Here is a 23,798-nt window from a genome sequence, read left to right on the forward strand (position 1 = left end):
AAGCACCGTTGGAAAGCAAGTTGGTCGGCTCAAATATCCCCCACTTCTACTCTTCCTCGGTGGCGGTTGTTGTTCTGTTGTGCTGATCCTATGCGGTCTTAGCACGACGACTTTCCGACTGTCTAGCTACTACAACAAGTTTTGCCTGACTCCGGCGAGGAGGGGCAATGACGACGACACGTCTTTGGTTCGCTTCAGTGTTTATAGTCGTCGCTAGGTGGTCTACGGATCTGGATGTAATTTTTATTATTTCTGATGTTCGTTGTACTGTCATGATTGAAGATGAATAGATCAGAAGTTTTCTCGCAAAAAAGGGCATTTCTAACCGATCCCTTAAAAATAGTGTAGTATCCGGTGGAGTAAACCCTTAGTGGAGTATATTTACTCCACTAAGTTTTGGCCGGACCTAGCCGATCTCCTATATTTAACGGAGTAAATTTTTGTTTTTTCTAAACTTTGGAATTCTAGTATATATCAAACTACATATTAGCACACATATAGAAACTAAACATAAATTTGAATGTTCAAGAAAATCGCGAATATAGTTTACAAACCGAATTCAAAGTTTACAAAGAGAATATTCGAATTTAAATGCGTTGAATGTTCCAAATGTAGCAAATAGCAAGTGATAGAACAACTAGGACTCACTAAGACGTTGCGGATGATGTTCAACAAGATCTTGTTGGAGCTCAGCGTGAACTTGTCGGTTCTCGATCTTGCGATGCTCCTCAAGGATATGTCAGGATCCTGTTCGTATCATACCCTGGCTCAATCGAAGTCCCGTTGGTGATGTACCGAAAGTTCTCAGGCATATCCCTCTCGTCTTCCAAGATCATGCTATGCAATATGATGCAACAAGTCATGATCCGCCATAGAACCTTAGAGCTCCAGTACTCGGCAGGGCCATGAACAATTACAAAGCTCTTCTGAAGCACACCGAAGGCTCTCTCAACATCTTTCCTAGCAGCTTCTTGACATTGGGCAAAGTGAATGTTTTCTTTGCGTTTTGGACGCATAATTGTGTTTGACCAAGGTGGCTTGTGTGCATCCGAAAGCGTTGGCAAAAGTAATTCTCCGGATAGGTTGGCTTTGGATCAAAGTAATCTCTCATGATCTTGGCATGGCCCTCCGCTCTATCACGGTTGATGTGTATGCAGCCAAACTGTGATCCTTTCCTAGGCCGTCGAACATCATCGGTGTCTTCTTCCTCTTCAGATAACAATGAGTCCTCCAAGACCATCTCCCTCAACCTCTTCATCTACATTTCAAACGTCTAGGTTCAATCCAAATGGCTCGATTCAAAAGAAATGAACAAAAAACTCACCTAGGCAATTCGTTGAACACTTGCGGTGCGGTAGTGGTGCACCGACTGACCGGTGTCGTTTAGACCAAACCGGTGGGCAGCGACGCGTGTGAATGTCCTGCAGTGGTGTGCAAGCAAGGTGAGATGCGGTGGCTGACGGCAAATGGAGAAGTTTCGAAGCAATCCGACGAATCGGCTATGGCGACGGCGGCTGCGTTTCACCTTGATTCCAACGACTGTGACGGGGGCTGAATAGGCTCGACGCCAGGCAGAAAGGCGACAAGGGCCAAGGAAGGAAATGAGGTAGCGGCGGGGTTGGCGGGCGGTCGCCGGGAGGCATGCCGACAAAGAAGCGGGGGCGGGGGACGATGTAAGGGAGAGGCGCAGTGCTATGTCTCCAACATATCTATAATTTATGAAGTATTCATGCTGTTATATTATCTTTCTTGGATGTTTTACAATCATTTTATAGCAACTTTATATCATTTTTTGGGACTAACCTATTGACATAGTACCAAGTGCCAGTTGCTGTTTTTTTGCTTATTTTTTACATCGCAGAAAATCAATACCAAACGGAGTCCAAATGCAACGAAACTTTTTGGAGATTTTTTTGGACCAAAAGACATCCAGTGGGCCAAAGAAGTACCAGAGGGGTTCCCCGAGGGGGGCACAACCCACCTGGGCGCGCCTGGGGGCCCAGGCGTGCCCTGGTGGGTTGTGCCCACCTCGGTGCCCCCCCGCACCGCCTCTTCGCCCTATAAATTCTCAAATATTCCAAAAGCCCCAGGGGTAACCCTAGATCAGAAGTTCCGCCGCCGCAAGCCTCTGTAGCCACGAAAAACCAATCTAGACCTCGTCACGGCACCCTGCCGGCGCGGGAAATCATCACCGGTGGCCATCTTCATCATCCCGGCGGCCACCATGATGAGGAGGGAGTAGTCCACCCTCAGAGCTGAGGGCTTGTACCAGTAGCTATGTTTTTAATCTCTCTCTCTCTCTCGTGTTCTTGATGGCACGATCTTAGTGTATCGGGGGCTTTGTTAATATAGTTGGATCATATGGTTTTTCTCCCTCTCTATCTTGTTGTGATGAATTGAGTTTTCCTTTTGAGATTTCATTTTATCGGATTGAATACTTTTATGGATTTGAGAGCACTTGATATATGTCTTGCATACGAATACCCGTGGTGACAATGGGGTATTATATTGATTCACTTGATATATGTTTTGGCACTCAACTCGCGGATTCCCGAGGTGACATTGGGGTAATCTATGCATAGGGGTTGATGCACGTTTTCGTCCTTGTTTCTCTGGTAGAAATCTTGGGGCACTCTTTGAGGTTCTTTGTGTTGGATTGAGTATTATGAATCTGAAATTGTTTGATGCATATCGTATAATCAACTCACGGATACTCGCGATGACATTGGAGTATCTAGGTGACATTAGAGTTGGTTGATGTGTATCATATGGTGTTATTTTAGTACGAACTCTTGGATAGATCGATTAGGAAGAATAGCTTGGTGTTATTTTAGTACGAACTCTGGGATAGATTGGTCGGAAAGAATAGCTTTGAGGTGGTTTCGTACCCTACAAACAATTTCTTCTTATGTTCTCCGCTAGATAGGATCTTTGGAGTGATTTTTCATCGCACGTTGAGGGATGGTTATATGATCCAATTAGATTAGCATTGTTGAGAGATTGCACTAGTGAAAGTACGGACCCTAGGCCTCTTTTTCAAGCATTGCAATACCGTTTGTGCTCACTTTTATCGTTCGCTACCTTGCTGTTTTTATTTATTCAGATTATAAAAATATATTTCTACCATCCACATTACACTTTTATCACCATCTCTTCGCCGAACTAGTGCACCTATACAATTTGCCATTGTATTGGGTGTGTTGGGGACACAAGAGATTTCTTGTATTTGGTTGCAGGGTTGTTTGAGAGAGACCATCTTCATCCTACGCCTCCTACAGATTGATAAACCTTAGGTCATCCACTTGAGGGAAAATTGCTACTATCCTATAAAACTCTGCGCTTGGATGCCCAACATGAGTCTACAAGAATAAAGTTGCGTAGTAGACATCAAGCTCTTTTCTGGCGCCGTTGCCGAGGAGGTGAGTGCTTGAGGGTATATCTTTAGATCTTGCAATCGAATCTTTTAGTTTCTTGTTTTATCACTAGTTTGGTTTATAAAAATAAAATTACAAAAAAATGGAATTGAGGTTGCCTCATATTATTCGTCTTCATAATGTCTTTCGTGAAAATGATGGAAAGGAAAATTATGCTCTTGTTAGAAGAAGAATGCATAGAATCCATGAATGATTAGCATGATTGCAATGTTGATAGTATGAATTCTTTGAATATCCATGATGCTAGTGAAATGCAAAGTCATAAGCTTGGGGATGCTATGTTTGATGAAGATGATATTTGTATTCCCCCCAAGTTTTGATGTGCAAATTTGTTATAATGGTAGCATGCCTCCTATTTATGATGATTACAATGATGAATGTAGGTTTGGAAGAGTGTCAACTCTAGGTAGTGATCCCACTATTTTGGAGGGTGTTGAATCTTATCACAATGATGAAAGTGGATTTGGAGAGTTCATGACTTTATTTAGTGATGAGTCCACTATTTCGGAAGAGATTTCAATTGATTATGAGAACAAAGTTGCTATCTATGATGATTATGGTGATGACATATATGTTATATTGAATAATGATAACCATGAAATTTTTCATCATGATTTTAATTTTCAATCACATGATAGTTATTTTGTTGAGTTTGCTCTACTATTGATGAGAATAAATTTGCTTATGTGGAGAGTAATAAAATTTCTGTACTTGTGGATCATGAAAAGAATGCTTTATGTGATATTTATATTGTTGAGTTCATTCATGATTCTACTGAAAATTACTATGAGAGAGGAACATATGCTTTTACGTATTGCAATAATATCAAGTTTCCTCTCTATGTGTTAAAAATCTTGAAGTTTTGCTTGTTTTGCCTTCCTATGCTAGTTGATTCTTGCTCCCATAAATTGTTTGCTCACAAAATCCCTATGCATAGGAAGTGGGTTAGACTTAAATGTGCTAGTCATATGCTTCCTGATGCTCTCTTCATGTTTCAATTCTTATCTTTTGTGTGATCATCATTGAAATCATCATGCCTAGCTAAAAAGGCATTCAAGAAAAGCGCTTGTTGGGAGACAACCCAACATTTACCCCTACTGTTTTAGTGTGTTCACATGATTATGCTACTGTATCAATCATGTTTTTTTAGCTTTTGTTTCAATAAAGTGCCAAGTAAAGCCTTTGGGATAGTGTGGATGATAGTTGACTTGAATCTGTGCAAAAACAGAAACTTCTGCGCTCAGTCCAGGAATTTTAAAAATTCACTGCAACGTGCTTTTGATCTGAATTTTTTACAGGTGATAGATATGCAAATTCTCTACGCTGTCCTAATTTTCAGAATTTTTGGAGTGACAGAAGTATGGTTGTTTTCCAGATCATTACAGACTGTTCTGTTTTTGACATATTCTGTTTTCAATGCATAGTTTGCTTGTTTCCTAGTTTCTATGCCTTATATTGCTCAATATAAATTGTGGAAATAATATGCTATAGTAGGAATTGTGTGAGTACAATTATGAATCTTGTCTTTGACAGTACCAAAGTGAATGATTTGCTTTATCATACTAACCTATCTCACGAAGTTCCGTTAAGTTTTGTGTGATTGAAGTTTTCAAGTTTTGGGTGAGATATCGATATGAGGAGAATAAGGAGTGACAAGACCCTAAGCTTGGGGATTCCCAAGGCACCCCAAGTTAATATTCAAGGAAGATCCAAGCAACTAAGCTTGGGGATGCCCCGGAAGACATCCCCTCTTTCGTCTCCAACATTATCGGTAACCTTACTTGGGGCTATATTTTCATTCGTCACATGATATGAGTTTTGCTTGGAGTGTCATTTTATTTTGTTTTGATTTGCTTGCTTCTATCTAGAATAATTTTTTGCATCTTTAATTCAATAAAAATGTCAAGTATAGCCTTTGCCATGCTTATTTTGCAAGTATATGAGTTGCTGTTTCAAAACAAAAAGTTTATCGTTGTTGCAAAAATTCTCTAGAAAAGTCAGAATGTGATGAAAGGTTGAATTTTTTTTGCATAGTAAGCTATAATAAATTTTCCACAGTGTGCTAATTTTTCAGAATTTTTGGAGTTAGGGAAGTATGATGAATATTGCACTCTTTACAGACTGTTCTGTTTAGACATATTGCTGTTATGTTTGCTTGTTTAATGATTCTATTTGAGGATATGAGTATTAATTATGCAGAGGAATTTAGTATGAAATGTTAAATAATGATTTTAGTGATCTGCTACAGTAGAGAATGATAAGGTTTTGCATTGGTTTATACTAACTTATCTCATGAGTTCTTGTTGAGTTTTGTGTGGATGAAGTTTTTGAGATTTAAGGAAACTGTGATATGAGAGGAATGAAGAAGACTCAAGAGCTCAAGCTTGGGGATGCCCAAGGCATCCCAAGTTAATATTCCAAGAAGTCTCAAGCATCTAAGCTTGGGGATGCCCCGGTAGGCATCCCACCTTTCTTCTTCAACAATTACCGGTTAGTATCGGTTGAGTCTAAGTTTTTGCTTCTTCACATGAGTTGTGCTATTCTTGGAATGTCATTTTGTTTTGTTTTGCTTGCTGTTTTAATAAAATACTTAGATCTGAAAGTTTTAAATAAGAGAGAGTCCTCAATTAGATACCCATTTACTTAACTACTCGCTTGATCTTCACTTATATCTTTTTGGAGTAGTTTGTCTTTTACTCTTGTGCTTCACTTATATCCTATGAGTAAATTTTTGAATGAATTCAATATCATGAAGTTGAAATTATATGTTCATATCATGCCTAGTAGTAGCTTCACATTGGGTTTAGAAAGTGAAATCTTTTGAAGCTTGACAATCACAATATTGGTCATACAAGCAATTCATGAATGACTAATATAAGAAAGAGAACTTTCACATGCAAATATATTATCTTGGACATCTTCTATGATTGTGAATACCCATTAATTATTTTCAAACTTGAGCAAATTAGTTGAAGTTGGACAAGGAAGACAACGTAATGAGTTATGCTTGTGTGTATTTGCATAGAAGTTATATTGTCATGGATCCTCCAACATGTGGTGTTTGCCTAGGAACTTTGCTAGCCAAACATTCATACTAAGTAGAGATACTACTTTTGCATCCAAAAACCCTTAAACCCAGTTCTTGCCATGAGTGTCCACCATACCTACCTATGGATTGAATAATATCCTTAAAGTAAGTTGTCATCGGTGCATAAAGCAATAAAAATTGCTCCTAAATATGTTTGACCTTTTATTGTAAGGGAAAATTGAGCATTGTACGAACTTGTGATGGCAAAGTAATAAAAGCGACGGACATCATAATAAAGGTTGCTATCATAAGGGGCAATATAACGTGACGTTCCTTTGCATTAAGAGCTTGGGCATCCAAAAATAAAAAGCGCATGGCAACCTCTGCTTCCCTCTACGAAGGGCCTATCTTTTACTTTTCAGTATTTACTTTTATGCAAAGAGTCAATAGTATGAATTCTCATTTCAACCTCAATTATTATCTAGTTGGCAAGCATCATGTGGTGGGGAAAGATCTAGGCACATATGACCAGTGAAATATATTTGATCATGATTTATTATTGTTGACAATTATCTCTATGATAAATGAGTTGGGAGGCGAAACATTAAGCCCTATCTTTCTCTGTGTTTGATGTATGCCATTTGTTCTAAGAATATGCTTTGAGTAGTAGCAATAATAGAAGACTATATGATGATTGAGTATGTGGAGCTCTTACTTAGACTCTGTTGAATAAGTTGAATTGAATTGTTTGGTGACTAAGAATATAGGTTGTTGAGTTTCAAGAGAATTCATTGTTTGAACCTTAACATGTGAATTGGTTGCTACTTTAATATGAGAAGTTTTATAAGAGAATTTTTGTTATGATGCTAGGAAAAGTGATTGAAATTATCATTGATCAAACTTATGCACTTTGCTAGCATTCACACTTCATAAATTATTTCTTTTATCATTTACCTACTCGAGGACGAGGTGGAATTAAGCTTGGGGTGCTAATACGTCTCCAAGGTATCTATAATTTATGAAGTATTCATGCTGTTATATTATCTTTCTTGGATGTTTTACAATCATTTTATAGCAACTTTATATCATTTTTTGGGACTAACCTATTGACATAGTGCCTAGTGCCAGTTGTTGTTTTTTTGCTTGTTTTTTACATCGCAGAAAATCAATACCAAACGGAGTCCAAACGCAGCGAAACTTTTTGGAGATTTTTCTGGACCAGAAGACATCCAGTGGGCCAAAGAAGTACCAGAGGGATGCCCCGAGGGGGGTACAACCCACCTGGGCGCGCCTGGGGGCCCAGGCGCGCCCTGGTGGGTTGTGCCCACCTCAGTGGCCTCCCGCACCGCCTCTTCGCCCTATAAATTACCAAATATTCCAAAAAAATAGGGTAACCCTAGATCAGAAGTTCCGCCGCCGCAAGCCTCTGTAGCCACGAAAAACCAATCTAGACCCCGTCTCGGCACCCTGCCGGAGGGGGAAATCATCACCGGTGGCCATCTTCATTATCCTGGCGGCCACCATGATGAGGAGGGAGTAGTCCACCCTCGGGGCTGAGGGTTTGTACCAGTAGCTATGTGTTTAATCTCTCTCTCTCTCTCTCTCGTGTTCTTGATGGCACGATCTTGATGTATTGGGGGCTTTGTCAATATAGTTGGATCATATGGTTTTTCTCCCTCTCTATCTTGTTGTGATGAATTGAGTTTTCCCTTTGAGATTTCGTTTTATCGGATTGATACTTTTATGGTTTTGAGAGCACTTGATATATGTCTTGCATATGAATACACGTGATGACAATGGGGTATTATATTGATTCACTTGATATATGTTATGGCACTCAACTCGCGGATTTCCGAGGTGACATTGGGGTAATCTATGCATAGGGGTTGATACACGTTTTCGTCGTTGTTTCTCCGGTAGAAATCTTGGGGCACTCTTTTAGGTTCTTTGTGTTGGATTGAGTATTATGAATCTGAAATTGTTTGATGCATATCGTATAATCAACTCACGGATACTCGCGGTGACATTGGAGTATCTAGGTGACATTAGAGTTGGTTGATGTGTATCATATGGTGTTATTTTAGTACGAACTCTAGGATAGATTGATCGGAAAGAATAGCTTGGTGTTATTTTAGTACGAACTCTAGGATAGATTGATCGGAAAGAATAGCTTTGAGGTGGTTTTGTACCCTACAAACAATTTCTTCTTATGTTCTCCGCTAGATAGGAACTTTGGAGTGATTCTTCATCGCACGTTGAGGGATGGTTATATGATCCAATTAGATTAGCATTGTTGAGAGATTGCACTAGTGAAAGTACGGACCCTAGGCCTCTTTTTCAAGCATTGAATACCGAGTGTGCTCACTTTTATCGTTCGCTACCTTTCTGTTTTTATTTATTCAGATTATAAAAATATATTTCTACCATCCACATTACACTTTTATCACCATCTCTTCGACGAACTAGTGCACCTATATAATTTGCCATTGTATTGGGTGTGTTGGGGACACAAGAGATTACTTGTATTTGGTTGCAGGGTTTTTGAGGGAGACCATCTTCATCCTACGCCTCCTACGGATTGATAAACCTTAGGTCATCCACTTGAGGGAAAATTGCTACTGTTCTACAAAACTCTGTGCTTGGATGCCCAACACGAGTCTACAAGAATAAAGTTGCGTAGTAGACATCACGCAGCTTTTACTCAGAGCCGCAGCGACCGAGTATATTTAGGGAGAAGGTTGACGCCGGAGTACGATGGATTGGGGATCTATTAGTTGTGCGTTAGAGGAGTAAAATCGACTTTTTACTTCTCTAACGCCGGACAGGGGATCAGTTAGAAATGCCTTAACTACACTTAGTTCATTCTCCATGAATCTAAAATTTACAGTGAAGCAGTTATGTCTGCTAGTTCGTCAGTTGTCTCTTATTTTGATAAATAACCCATCACTCCAGATTTCATTAGCAAAATCAACAAAGTTCAGTTCGTGGGTTGAGAAAATGTATTGTGAATTAGTCATTAATTGAGTGAAACGTAAAAATTTCACTAGGAAGTTATCGGCTGGCAGAATATAGTCAAGATGAAGCTAAGATTAGACTCTCACAAATAAATGGTTTTGTGGGGCATTCGATTTATTTTTCTCACCCTTTTTTGGAGGAGGGTTTTTTTTGCGGGAGCTTCAGAGATTTTTTTTGGAGGAGTTGAGCACTTGACATAAACAAATTGTCCAAAGTATACTGATCCTAACCTCATCTTCCATGATGGACCCATCTTTACCTAATCTTTAGTTCTTTCTGCATTATTGCAAGCCTAACTTAGTCTTCACCTAATCTGCAATGGAGTACATCGATCTCTTCTTGGTCAGCATTGAGACTCGGTTAACAGTACCATGGCAGAATCACCGCTTCTTCCTGTAGTACGAGGCGTGGCCAGCAAGGCGGCAGGCGTCTCATCCAGACCGTCACCCGCATGTGTGGTGTCGACGATGACCGCTACAAGTTGGAGCGCCAGCTGCTGGCCATCCAGTGCAAGCTGACCGACGCTGAGGTGAAGAGCGAAACCAACCAGTACATCAAGAGGTGGATGAAGGACTTCAGGACCGTCTCCTATGAGTCTGACGACATCCTCGACACCTTCCAGTATGAGGCGCTGCGCTGCCAAGCCCATATCGGCGTGTCGAGGACACACAAGGTACTCAACCACTTCACGTCACACAGCCCGCTACTCTTCCGTCTTACTATGAGCAGGAAACTGAGAAACATCCTCGAGAAGATCGATGAACTTGTCACAGAGATGAACACTTTTGGCCTGCTGAAAAGTGTGGAGCCGCCGCAGGTTCCTTGTCGGCAGACACACTCAGGACTGGATGAATATGCGGAGATCTTTGGAAGGGATGATGACAAGGAGGTGGTGGTGAAACTTTTGCTCGACCAGCAAGATAATCAGAGGTTGCGGGTGCTGCCAATATTTGGGATGGGAGGTTTGGGCAAGACGACTCTTGCCAAGATGGTGTACAACGACCACAGGGTCCAGCAACATTTTCATTTGAGCATGTGGCACTGTGTCTCTGAAAACTTTGAAGCCACTGCTGAAAGATCGTGGATGTCGCCTAGAGGGGGGATGAATAGGCGCTTTAAAATAATTACGGTTTAGGCTTGAACAAATGCGGAATAAACCTAGCGGTTAATTTGACAAGCACAAAACCTACAACAACTAGGCTCTCCTATGTGCACCAACAACTTATGCTAAGCAAGATAAACAACTAAGTGATAGCAAGATATATGACAAGAAACAATATGGCTATCACAAAGTAAAGTGCATAAGTAAAGGGTTCGGGTAAGAGATAACCGAGACACGCGGAGACGACGATGTATCCCGAAGTTCACACCCTTGCGGATGCTAATCTCCGTTTGGAGCGGTGTGGAGGCACAATGCTCCCCAAGAAGCCACTAGGGCCACCGTAATCTCCTCACGCCCTCGCACAATGCAAGATGCCGTGATTCCACTAAGGGACCCTTGAGGGCGGTCACCGAACCCGTACAAATGGCAACCCTTGGGGGCGGTCACCGAACCCGTACACTTTGGCAACCCTTGGGGCGGTCACCGGTACCCGTCAAATTGCTCGGGGCGATCTCCACAACCTAATTGGAGACCCCGACGCTTGCCCGGAGCTTTACACCACAATGATTGAGCTCCGAACACCACCAACCGTCTAGGGTGCCCAAGCACCCAAGAGGAACAAGCTCAAGGGCACCAAGCACCCAAGAGTAATAAGCTTCTCAACTTGTAACTTCCACGTATCACCGTGGAGAACTCAAACCGATGCACCAAATGCAATGGCAAAGGCACACGGAGTGCCCAAGTCCTTCTCTCTCAAATCCCACCGAAGCAACTAATGCTAGGGAAGAAAAAGAGAGGAAGAACAAGAAGGAGAACACCAAGAACTCCAAGATCTAGATCCAATGGGTTCCCCTCACATAGAGGAGAAAGTGATTGGTGGAAATGTGGATCTAGATCTCCTCTCTCTTTTCCCTCAAAAACTAGCAAGAATCCATGGAGGGATTGAGAGTTAGCAAGCTCGAAGAAGGTCAACAATGGGGGAAGAACACGAGCTCAAGAGATGAAGTAGAATGGGGAAGAAGACCCCCTTATATAGTGGGGGGAACAATCCAACCGTTACCCCCACTTCAGCCCCGCAGAGAGCGGTACTACCGCTTGGCCAGCGGTACTACCGCTTGCCCCTATAAGCGGTACTACCGCTCCCCCTCGCGGTACTGCCGCTGGGCCCAGAGCGGTACTACCGCGGTGGCAGGGCGGTACTACCGCATACGAGCGGTACTACAGCCCCCACTGCCGCGGCTAGTACCGTAAAACCCGACACGAAAAAGACCCCTCGAATCGAGGCGGTACTAGCACGAGACCGTAGCGGTACTACGGCTGGGGGCCACCAGCGGTACTACCGCTCTAGAGCGGTACTACCGCTTGTAGCACCCAAGCGGTACTACCGCTCCAGCCCGCGGTACTACCGCTAGGAAACCAAAACTGCCATAACTTCTGCATATGAGCTCCGAGTTGAGCAAACTCAAGCTTGTTGGATTGAGGAAGACGAGTAGCATCAAAACAGCGACTGGTTATAGTAAGAAGAGGCAGGGGAGGTATGCCAACAAATAGAGGAGTGAAACCTCCAACCGAGAAGAACCGGCATAACCTCCAACATCGAAAACATCATAGAAGATGCGAGTGAACTCCGTTTTCGATGAACTCGAGCTTGTCATCAAGATGACCATAAGCTCCAAAACTCACAAAGAGAAGAACCAAACAAGAGCCAATAAAGATGATGCAAGGATGCAATGGTTTGAGCTCCCTATGAACGATACGATCAAGCTACTCATCGAGAGCCCCCCTTGATAGTACGGCAATCGATCCTATAACCCGGTCTCCCAACTACCAACATGAGACCGGTAAAATAGAAAACCTATCAAGAGCAAACCTTTGCCTTGCACATGGTCCACTTGAGCTAGATGATGACGATCTTGACTCCCTCAATTTGGACCACCTTTCTTGGTTGCGTTGGCTCGATGAAGACTAGTTGATTGCTCCCCCATGCTCCACTATGGGTGAGCCACTCTTCCGCACATCTTCACAAGTCCATTGTCACCACAATGGACGACAAGCTTCAAGCATTTGATCTCTTCATGATGCTTCACTTGAACTTGCACACCGCAACATCTTCACAAGTCCATTGTCACCACAATGGACGGCAAGCTTCAAGCATTTGATCTCTTCATGATGCTTCACTTGAACTTGCACACCGCAACCTAACCCCACAAAGAACTCTCACGAAGATCATGGGTTAGTACACAAAGCGTAATTGACAATGCTTACCACACCATGGGATCGCTTGATCCCTCTCGGTACATCTTCTACGCTTTGTGAGTTGATCAAGTTGATTCACTCTTGACTTAGTCTTGATCAACCATGAATCTTTTCAGCTCTCTTCATTTGGATGATGTCTTGAAGATATACATGAATGATCACACAATCTTCTTCTCCAAGACATGCTTGCAATAAGCTCAACTCTCACATGACCAATCTTTGGATAATTCCTTAATAACACCTTGGTCACCACATAAACTCCTTGAAACCAACACATGAACTTCAAGAAATGCCTATGGACAAATCCTTCAAATATAACTCAAGGCAACCATTAGTCCATAGAGATTGTCATCAATTACCAAAACCAAACATGGGGGCACCGCATGTTCTTTCAACTGCTCTTGTGAGATCAGTAATTGAATTGGCTACCAAGGTAACATGCAACTTGCCAGACACCATCAAGATGTTGCGGGGGCGACTTCAGGAAGTCATTGGGCAAAAAAGGTATCTCCTTGTTCTTGATGATGTATGAAATGAAGAGGAGAGGAAGTGGGAAGACTATCTGAAGCCACTGCTTTGTTCTGTTGGTGGGCCAAGAAGTGTTGTAGTTGTCACATGTCGAAACCAGCAAGTGGAGTCCATAATGGACACGCTAGGACCTCATAAGCTAGCATGTCTAAGTGAAGATGATTCATGGGAACTGTTCTCGAAGAAATCTTTTAGTAATGGTGTAGAGGAGCGAGCAGAGTTGGTCGCCATTGGCAAACATATTGTCAAGAAATGCAGGGGGCTCCCTCTTGCTCTGAAGACGATGGGTGGCTTGATGAGTTCCAAACAACTAGTGCAGGAATGGGAGGTCATAGAAGAAAGCAGTATTGGGGATAATGTAAGAGGCAAAGATGAGATCCTACCCATACTAAAATTGAGCTACCGACACTTGACAACCAAAATGAAGCAATGTTTTGCCTTATGTGCTCTCTCCCAAGGACTTTGAGATGGAAAAGGACACATTGATCCAGCTATGGATAGAAAATGGTTTTATTCAAGAATAGGGCACAATGGATTTGACACAGAAGGCGGAATCCATTTTTCGTGATCTAGTTTGGAGATCCTTCCTCCAAGATGTGAAGACAAAGAAACTTTATTCCGTGAGCACAAGATATGAGGAAATTGGATGTAAAATGCATGATTTAATGCATGACCTAGCGAAAGATGTCACAGATGAATATGCAACTATAGAAGAGCTGATTCAACAAAAGGCAATGATAAAAGATGTTCGTCACATGACAACTGTATATGCATGGTCTGAAGAGGAGCATGTTAGTAGTGCATTGAAAGACACCGTCTCTCTCCGCACTGTCTTTAAGCCTTTAATACTACCCAAGAATTTGAAGGAGTCGGGACCGGAATCGTTAAGAGTCTTGTGTTGCTGGGATCCTTCTATTATCCATAATCAGGTCATAAATGGAAAACTTTTGCGGTATCTGGACCTTTCTATGTCTGGCATTATTAGAATGCCAAATTCAATATGTTTGTTGTATAACCTGCAATCTTTGAGGCTTAATGGTTGCAGCCTTCTACAACAGTTACCAGAAGGCATGAGTACTATGCGGAAGCTTATCCACCTTTATCTTTTTGGATGTGATAGTTTGGAACGGATGCCTCCAAATATTGGACTACTACACAACCTTCATACCCTAACAAATTTTGTTGTGGATATTGAAGTTGGTTGTGGAATCAAGGAGCTCAAAGATCTGAGGCACCTTTCAAATAGGTTAGAACGGTACAATTTGAGAAAAGTAAAGAATGAAAATAATGCTAAAGAAGCCAATCTCCACCAGAAGCAGAATATAACTGAACTGTTGATGCGTTAGGGGTGCGAGAAATATGACATGCCTGAAGATGAGGCTTGTAATGATGAACAAGTGCTAGAGTCTCTTATACCTCACAGTAAGCTCCACGCTTTGGGGGTACATGGATATGGCACTGGTACAACGAGGTGCTATACAAACAGTTTTTAACCCCTTTCCGCGACAGCATTTTGAACCGTCGCCAAGTGAGTGTGGGCGATAGGGGGCTCCTTCCCACACGACCCAGAAACCGTCGGGGATAGGCCCTCCGGTCACACACGCTCGGCAAAATGAGGTCGTGTAAGATGGGCGAGCGATCAAATATGGTTATACAGACCCAATCGGTTCCGGTCGTAAGTACATCTCACACAGTCAGTCCCAAACAAACGTTTCCGTTTGTTATGTACATTTCACACAGTCAATCCAAGGAATACGTTTCCGTTCTTATGTACATCCCACACAGTCAATCCAGGGAAAATGTTTCCGTTCGTATGTACATCCCACACAGTCAATCCAGGGAAAACGTTTTCGTTTGTATATACATCCCACACAGTTTTATGTATAGCCTCGTGTGTGATAGGTGTAACTATCACACACGCTCTGCCTCAGTTAACCGTTTGCTTTTATTCAACTACATCACACATGATTTGATGAAGAAAACTGTATCGCATTGGGCTATCCATCACAAGCGCTTTTACTGCTAGAACCGTTTGCAAAGTTCCATGTGACCCATTTAGCAGGTTTATTAGTTTACAATTAATAATTCCAGTATTACGCAAATTCACATTTCATATCGAACAGTTGTTTGCCAATTTCATATCAGGCACATAAATATATTTTAACATCACAGTACGATAGCTACCTGAAAACAGCACGGTACAACATATAGCTAGTTCGGCTTCATGAGAACAATATTAGAACAATATATTCATTTCCCTAATCGAGATCATCCAGGCTCGTCTTATCCACCCCTGCTTTCAGTTCAGTAAGGACCTGTTTTGCACTGGCCAACTGGGAAAGTGCCTCCTCCTTCGCCAACACCATCTTAGCAAAGTCTGATTAAAAAAAATCTGAGCTCATTCTCCACCTTCCTCTTTTTATCCCGCATCTTCAAATATTCTTCAACGTTCACAACACTTTCTCTAAGCCTACCTCTGTTCTCTTCCTCATACATGCTCCAGAGCTTTGCTAGGAACATCTTGAAAGACTGTGGCCACTCTTGATCAACCCACTCCAAGTAAGAACACTTCCGTTCATCCTATAATATTTAAAACTAGATCAGTAACAATTGTAGGGGAAATGGGTTTATAGCAACATAGAAAATCACCAATACTTATTTTGAAAAACTGAAGAAACAGGTTAATTATGACATATCTTCTCAAAAAGGTCAATGTGCAAATGAATTAATTGCTACTAAGACAACAACCAAATTTTGAAACATCAGAAGCTATAATTAACTACAACAACGCTACAAGTTCTTACTCATGTACTATAAATAACAAATTGAAGATTTTATGAGGAAGCTAAATATAATAGCAACATCATAGAGATAGTGTTTGGATGACAGCAATTTGATACTAATAGGTGTGTACATGCACAAATTTAGTAACATAGAATTGATAGCACTAAGGTCGTCCACTATGTATGCCAAAACCGGTGTAAAGACAACTGTTGCTACATTTCGCACCGGTGCCCTGCACTGGCGAGCCGATGCAGCGGAAAAAAAATCAGGGACCCGGATTCCGGAGCACCTAGTTGCTCCGATGGCTAGTTCCTTTGTGCCATAAAGATTTAGTATTTTACTGCTTGGCTGCTTGGATGTGTGGACCAAAGTTGGTTGCACAAACTGCTGAAGCGGTGCCAAATATTTTTCTAATGGCACCGCTGATGAGATGGCAACATTTTTAGATACTAGGTACAAACTGTGACACTATCTTAGGATGCGTTTGGTTGAAGGTGTGGTATGAATGGGTTGGGACCGTGACAGTGTTTGAATCACATCTAACAAATGATTTGTAACAACGAAAGAGGGGCTAACCTTCTCTGCACATGCCAGAAACTTCCTCTCACTGTTCACAGATTCAAACGCATTTGAAATTAGCTGTGAAAGACGAATTTGGAGTAAAGTGGCAACGGATGGTGTTTTAAATGTACGAGAAAATTTGTAGTACTAATACAACTGTCATGTCAAAATTTGAAAAATTTCAGGGGTCATTTGACCTTGTAAGACATTTAAGTGATTTTCTAGCCATTTAATGACCGTAATTCAAATTTGAACTACATGTACATGCAACAGCTAACCATAACGGTTTGAAAAGTCATATTTTGTGTACTTGTGTGCGAGTTAATTCCATGTGCAGCAAATTGGAAGGAATTTTCAAACATATTGGTCTCACGGCTATGACACAATTAAGCATGGAGTGCCATGGCATTTAAATTCCAAAAAATAAAAAAAATCAGAAACACATGAAACCTTGCTTGATGTAATGCCATGCCACCAAGATGATGTGGTAAATAATTTGGCATGTTTGATGAAAGTTTGGACACACACCCCTCACAAACCGAAGCAACTCACGAGAAGGCTCGTGGTTCCGAGAGGGAATAATGCATGTTTGATGACGAGCGGGCGATAGCTTCCTCTTATGGGCTACAAAAAATTTCTGCAGTTAACGTGCACTAATACAACTGTCGTGTCAAAATTTGAAAAATTATAGGGGTCATTTGACCTTTTAAAGACATTTAAGTGATTTTCTAGCCGTTTAATGACCGTAATTCAAATTTGAACTACATTACATGCAACGGCTAACCATAACGGTTTGAAAAATCATATTTGTGTACTTGTGTGCGAGTTAATTTCATGTGCAGTAAATTAGAAGGAATTTCAAACATATTGGTGTCACGGCATGGACACATGCATGGAGTGCCATGGTATTTTAATTTCAAAAAATAAAAAAAAAAGATCAGAAAAACATGAAATCTTGCTTGATGTAATGTCATGCCACCAAGATGGTGTGCTAAAAAAATTGGCCTATTTGATGAAAGTTTGGACGCACACCGCTCACAAACCGTAGCAACTCACTAGAAGTCTCGTGTTTCCGAGAGGGAACAATGTATGTTTGATGACGAACATGAGATAGCTTCCTCTTATGGCCTTTAAATTTTTTCTACATTTAACGTGCACTAATACAACTGTTATGTGAAAATTGGAAAATTCTATGGGTCATTTGACTTTTTAAAGACATTTAAGTGATTTTCTAGCCATTTAATGACCATAATTCAAATTTGAAGTATATCTACATGCAATGGCTAACCATAACGGTTTGAAAAATCATATTTTTGTGTACTTGTGTGCGAGTTAAAAAATCATCAGACGATGTAAATATCTGGTGTTCAAAAAAGAAAATGTAAAGATCTGGCGAGACAACCGGCCCCCACACGATTGGCACTCTATTTCGTGCCTCGAGGTTTGGAAGGTGAGTGGCGCGGGTTATTAATCAGACACGGTTTTGTATTGGAAACCGTCAGCTATTAAGTTCACACACGGATTTTGCTGCGGGAATCATGTGTAATTCAAACTACAGTACTCGTAAATTCCAGCGACCGGCATGTGTATTGTTCCCGTCGATCTAGATTCTGGCCGCCAATAAATACTACCTTGTTCACGTCGTCCCGCCTGCATTCTCATCTACATCCTCCCCTCGCTCACCCTCTCTCTCTCTCAAATCTCTGCCATGGCGTCGCTGATCTGCCCACGCGCCGACGAGGAGTCGCCGCCCCCTGAGGCCGCTCAGTCGAAGAGCAGCGACGAGGATGGCCCCTACGCGCCGCCGGACGAGGTTGCGCCGGACCCCCCAACTTTGGATTAGTTTTGAGGCTAGTACAATCTTTGTCTGTGGAAGTCGCTGCCGCTGGCTGAGAAAGCCAGGCAAGTGGCCTTCAAGAAGGAGATGGCGGAGGAGGAAGCCAGGTACCAGGCGGCATGTGAAGCTCGTGATGCCGCCTGGAAAAAGGAGGCGGTGGAGCTTTGGGGCGGGCACGTCGTCGTGCGGAGGAGGTGTACGAAGACGATTACTTCGCGAGGAAGGTCAAATGCACTAGGCGCCTCATCGCTGCGTGGAGGTGGGCTGATAAGCTTCAGCGTGCCACCGACGAGGAGCTCCGGTGGGCGCCCAACAAAATGATAAGATCATTCGCGCTCGTCCGCCAGCAAGAGGTAGATCGGTACATTAAGCGCTGCGAGGCGGAGGATGCGGAGTACTGTCTCCGCACTGGGAAGACGCCGCGCACCAGGGAGTTGCTGACGAGGGGCTACCGGAATATTGCCCCCAGGAGGGATTATTAGTTTTAGTATTGTTCGTTTTCAATTTTACGCATTGTACCTAGTAGTTAAGTATCATCACGTATATGTGATGATATTATATATATTTTGTGATGAACTAATGAACAATTAATATATATAAATATAAATATACATTATGAATTCCATTTTCTATCTGTTTTTGTATACTAATTTGTATCTAGCTGTTATCATCCACATATACAGAATGGAATCATATATACACACATCGAAACAGAACATATAAGAACGAAAAACAGAGTACACACATTGAAACAGAGCAATAATCAGAGCAATATTATGATTGCTGTAAATACATAGCGATCCACGTCGAAACGACTCAACAAAATAAAACGCGTCCATGAGACCATGACCAGCAGCCCTTGCCTACGATAGCTCTTGGCTCTGTCTGAACTTGTGCAGGCGTTCGTCCAAGCGGTTGACACACTCGTGGTACATCTGGAGCGCGATCTCGAGCTCCAAGTTGGCTATTTCATCGGAGATCACCAGCTCGAGGATGCGATGGCCATGTTCTTCTACTGCGCCCAGGTCGACACCTGGGCCAAGGAGGCGGTCGAGCCTAGCGACCAGCGCATTTGCATCGAGCAGGCCGCGACCCATGCGAACGGCGCGACGGGCGTCCGGTGCAAGTACGGCACGGCCGGCCTCTGGTGCAAGTACGGCGCAGAGGGTCTCTGCCCACTCCTGGCGAGGAATGGGGGTACTGACGGGATGTGTACCCAGCTGCGACGCCATGTCGACAACAGGCAAGCGCCGATGGATCCGCTCTTGCTGTGCGGCACGCCGCGCCTCTCGCTCTGCGGCGCTCCAACGGTCTTGCCGTGCGGCGAGAGCCACAGCCTATCGGCGCGGACGTGCCTAGCTTGCTCTGCGACGCGCCATCGATCATGTTGTGCGGCGAGCTGCAGCCTCTCGGTGCTGACATGGCTATCTTGATCCGCGGTGCTGAAGCGCCATGTGCCAAGGGTCTGCTCAACCCTGGCGATGACGCGCATCACGACGTCGTCCATCGCGTTGCCAGTGAGCGCCTCGGCCTCGACAGGCCGTGGCGCCTTCTCGTTTTCCTCATCGACGAGGTTGATGGTAGAGCTTGGAAAAGGTGGATGTGCTACAGGCTGCGCTTGTTGCCTCCATGCGTCGCGCGCCGCCTTGGTTTATGCGCAATACCGCTGGGTGGCGGGAAACCGGTGAGGAAATGGCGGGAAACGGTGGCGTATTCATAAAACGCCATTAATCAATGGAAACTTAGCATAGAAGGAACATCGAGCTAGCACAAGAAGTAGATAATGATCAGATGATCGTTTATCCTAATTAATTATGCATGTAATAGTTTACTTTGGTGTGTGGAAATGTCATGTGTGTACTAGCCACCTATGTAATTAGATGTTTGCCGCGTATTACACACATCTTGTTTATGTGAAACGTTTCTGTTCGCTTGGCTCAACACAAACAGTTTATCGCAATGAACTGTATGCCGTATATCGCACACACCTTGATCTGGCTGACCGTTTCTTTTGTGTTGCCTAATCACAAACAGTTCATCCGAGTGAACTGTATGCCGTATATCACACACACCTTCATATGGCTGCCCATTTATGTTGTTCCGCCTCATCACAAACAGTTCATCCGAGTGAACTGTATGCCGTATATCGCACACGCCATCATCTGGCTGCCCTTTCTTTTGTTCTGCCTCATCGCAAATAGTTAATTGAACTAAACCATATGCCCCGCATCGCACACACAACTAAAATCTGAACCGTGTTGGATGTATCCTTCATCGCAAATGTTTTGCATCTTTTTTGAAGGTTATTTTACATCACCGTTTGCGATTAATGCACCAAACACAGTTTCGTCAAAGGGTCTCTGATCGTAGTGTCGCGTTAGCAGCATCCTGCAGTAGTGTGATGGCCTAGAAATATCCCAATGGATGAGAGAGCCTGAGATGTTCCGGTGCCTGAGAAAGCTTGATATGTCCAACTGCCAAGCTGCAAGAAAATACCCATAGTATGGCTGTCAGACTCTCTTGAGTATTTGTTGTTATACAACATGTGTAACCTGACCACATTATGTAATAGTCTTGACGTGGAAGGTGGGGGACAAATCACCCCTCTTTGGATTTTCCCGAAGTTAATGGAAATGACTTCAGATAAGTTACCGAACTTGGAGATATGGGTAGAGAACAGTGTAATAAAGCCGAATAGGTTGGTAATGTTCCCAATGCTCAAAGTGTTAAAAATGAAGGATTGCCCGAAACTTGCGAGTGTTCCAGAGAGCCCTGTCCTGAAAGATCTGAACATAGAAAACTGTTGCAGTCTTCCAATGAGTTCACTTACGCATCTAAAATCGTTGTGTGACCTCCAATGCGATGGAAAAGGCATTGTGTGTACAAATATGCCTTTGGGCTCTTGGCCATCTCTTGTCAGTTTAACTCTTCTCTCACTCGTGAACATGATGATGGTCCCTCTAGAGGACCAGCAAACCCGGAGACATGCAGAAACCCTTCGGTTTTTGAAGCTTCATGGTCCCAACTGCTTTTTAACAACACTAGGATTGTCAAAATCGCAACTTGGCCTTTGGGAATGCTTTTCTTTTGTGGAAGAATTATGGCTTAATCAATGCGATGATCTTGCCTGCTGGCCAACAGAGGAGCTCCAGAGTGCAACGCCTCCGCTCTCTGCATATTTGGTCTTGTGCCAACCTGGAGGGGAGGGGTTCATCGTCTGACGAGGCTTTGCCACTGTCTCATCTGGAGAAGTTGGATATTCGCAGTTGTCGCACTTTATTAGAGATTCCCAAGTTGGCTGCATCCCTGGAGGAATTGAAGATTACCCAGTGCAAGAACCTGGTGGCGCTGCCTTCAAACCTTGGAGATCTAGCCAAGCTGAGGGTTCTCTATGTGGATCGATGTTGTGGCCTAAAAGTAATACCTAGTGTGACAAATGGCTTCGCTTCCCTCGAGCGATTGCAAATTCATGGGGTGGAGGAATTCTAGCAGGTTCCTGTACAGTGGCTCCCAGCCATCAAATCCTTCATAATAATAGGCTGCCTAGAGTTGCAAAGACGATGCAGATAAGGCGGGGAGTATTTCCACTTGGTCTCCTCTATCCCGGGTAAATCATTGCATCACCAGAACCCCAGCATGATGAAACCAAATCGAGCATGAAGAAGTTTCTGAAGAGGCTCCTCCCTTCGTGTGCTGATGGCTCACTCTAACTTAACTCCGATTCAGCCACTCAGGTGTGTATGCCCGCCTATGCCCCACCCCTCTTCCATTACCTTTTTCCACTGCTAACCTGGATTTCTTGGGTGCAGCATGGTCTTCTGAATCTTCGAGTTAGGATACTAAATGAAAATCCATCTTCACCTTTGCTGACTTTGAGATTTTTGGGTCGGGTCACATGGACTCCATTTGTCACATTTCTTCTCCGAGTTCACATTTGGGCCATTCCCAGCACATTGACCTTATCTCATTGGTCACTGTAATTAGCACAGAGGTAAACTTCCAATCCAGTGCAATTATAGTAATTCATACAATTGCCTTGTGTTACAATGATATGTCTCCAACGTATCTATAATATTTTATTGTTCCATGCTATATTATATTCTGTTTTGGACATTATTGGGCTTTATTATACACTTTTATATTATTTTTGGGACTAACCTATTAACCGGAGGCCCAGCCCAGAATTGCTGTTTTTGCCTATTTCAGAGTTTCGCAGAAAAAGAATATCAAACAGAGTCCAAACGGAATGAAACCTTCGGGAATGTGATTTTCGGAACAAACGTGATCCAGAGGACTTGGACCCTACGTCAAGACATCAACCAGGAGGGCACGAGGTAGGGGGGCGCGCCTACCCCCTAGGCGCGCCCTCCACCCTCGTGGGCTCCACGTTGCTCCACCGACGTACTTCTTCCTCCTATATATACCTACGTACCCCCAAACTACCAGGACGGAGCCAAAAACCTAATTCCACCGCCGCAACCTTCTGTACCCGTGAGATCCCATCTTGGGGCCTTTTTCGGAGCTCCACCGGAGGGGGCATCGATCACAGAGGGCTTCTACATCAACACCATAGCCTCTCCGATGATGTGTGAGTAGTTTACTTCAGACCTTCGGGTCCATAGTTATTAGCTAGATGGCTTCTTCTCACTTTTTGGATCTCAATACAATGTTCTCCCCCTCTCTTGTGGAGATCTATTCGATGTAATCTTCTTTTGCGGTGTGTTTGTTGAGACCGATGAATTGTGGGTTTATGATCAAGTTTATCTATGAACAATATTTGAATCTTCTCTGAATTCTTTTATGTATGATTGGTTATCTTTGCAAGTCTCTTTGAATTATCAGTTTGTTTGGCCTACTAGATTGATCTTTCTTGCAATGGGAGAAGTGCTTAGCTTTGGGTTGTATTGTTGCCATCGAGGATAACAAGATGGGGTTTATATCATATTGCATGAATTTATCCCTCTACATCATGTCATCTTACTTAAAGCGTTACTCTGTTCTTTTGAATTTAATACTCTAGATGCATGCTGGATAGCGGTCGATGTGTGGAGTAATAGTAGTAGATGCAGGCAGGAGTCGGTCTACTTGTCTCGGACGTGATGCCTATATACATGATCATACCTAGATATTCTCATAACTATGCTCAATTCTGTCAATTTCTCAACAGTAATTTGTTCACCCACCGTAATACTTATGCTCTCGAGAGAAGCCACTAGTGAAACCTATGGCCCCCGGGTCTATCTTCCATCATAT

At 43.0% G+C, this 23,798-nt stretch overlaps 1 pseudogene; it reads left to right on the plus strand.

Moving 5' to 3' along the window:
* The first annotated feature begins 9,848 nt into the window (after positions 1-9,848).
* On the plus strand, positions 9,849-22,314 carry LOC109748083 (disease resistance protein RGA2-like; annotated as a pseudogene).
* Positions 22,315-23,798: the final 1,484 nt, after the last annotated feature.

This window comes from Aegilops tauschii, chromosome 5, assembly GCF_002575655.3.
Source record: "Aegilops tauschii subsp. strangulata cultivar AL8/78 chromosome 5, Aet v6.0, whole genome shotgun sequence".
Lineage (NCBI taxonomy): Eukaryota > Viridiplantae > Streptophyta > Magnoliopsida > Poales > Poaceae > Aegilops > Aegilops tauschii.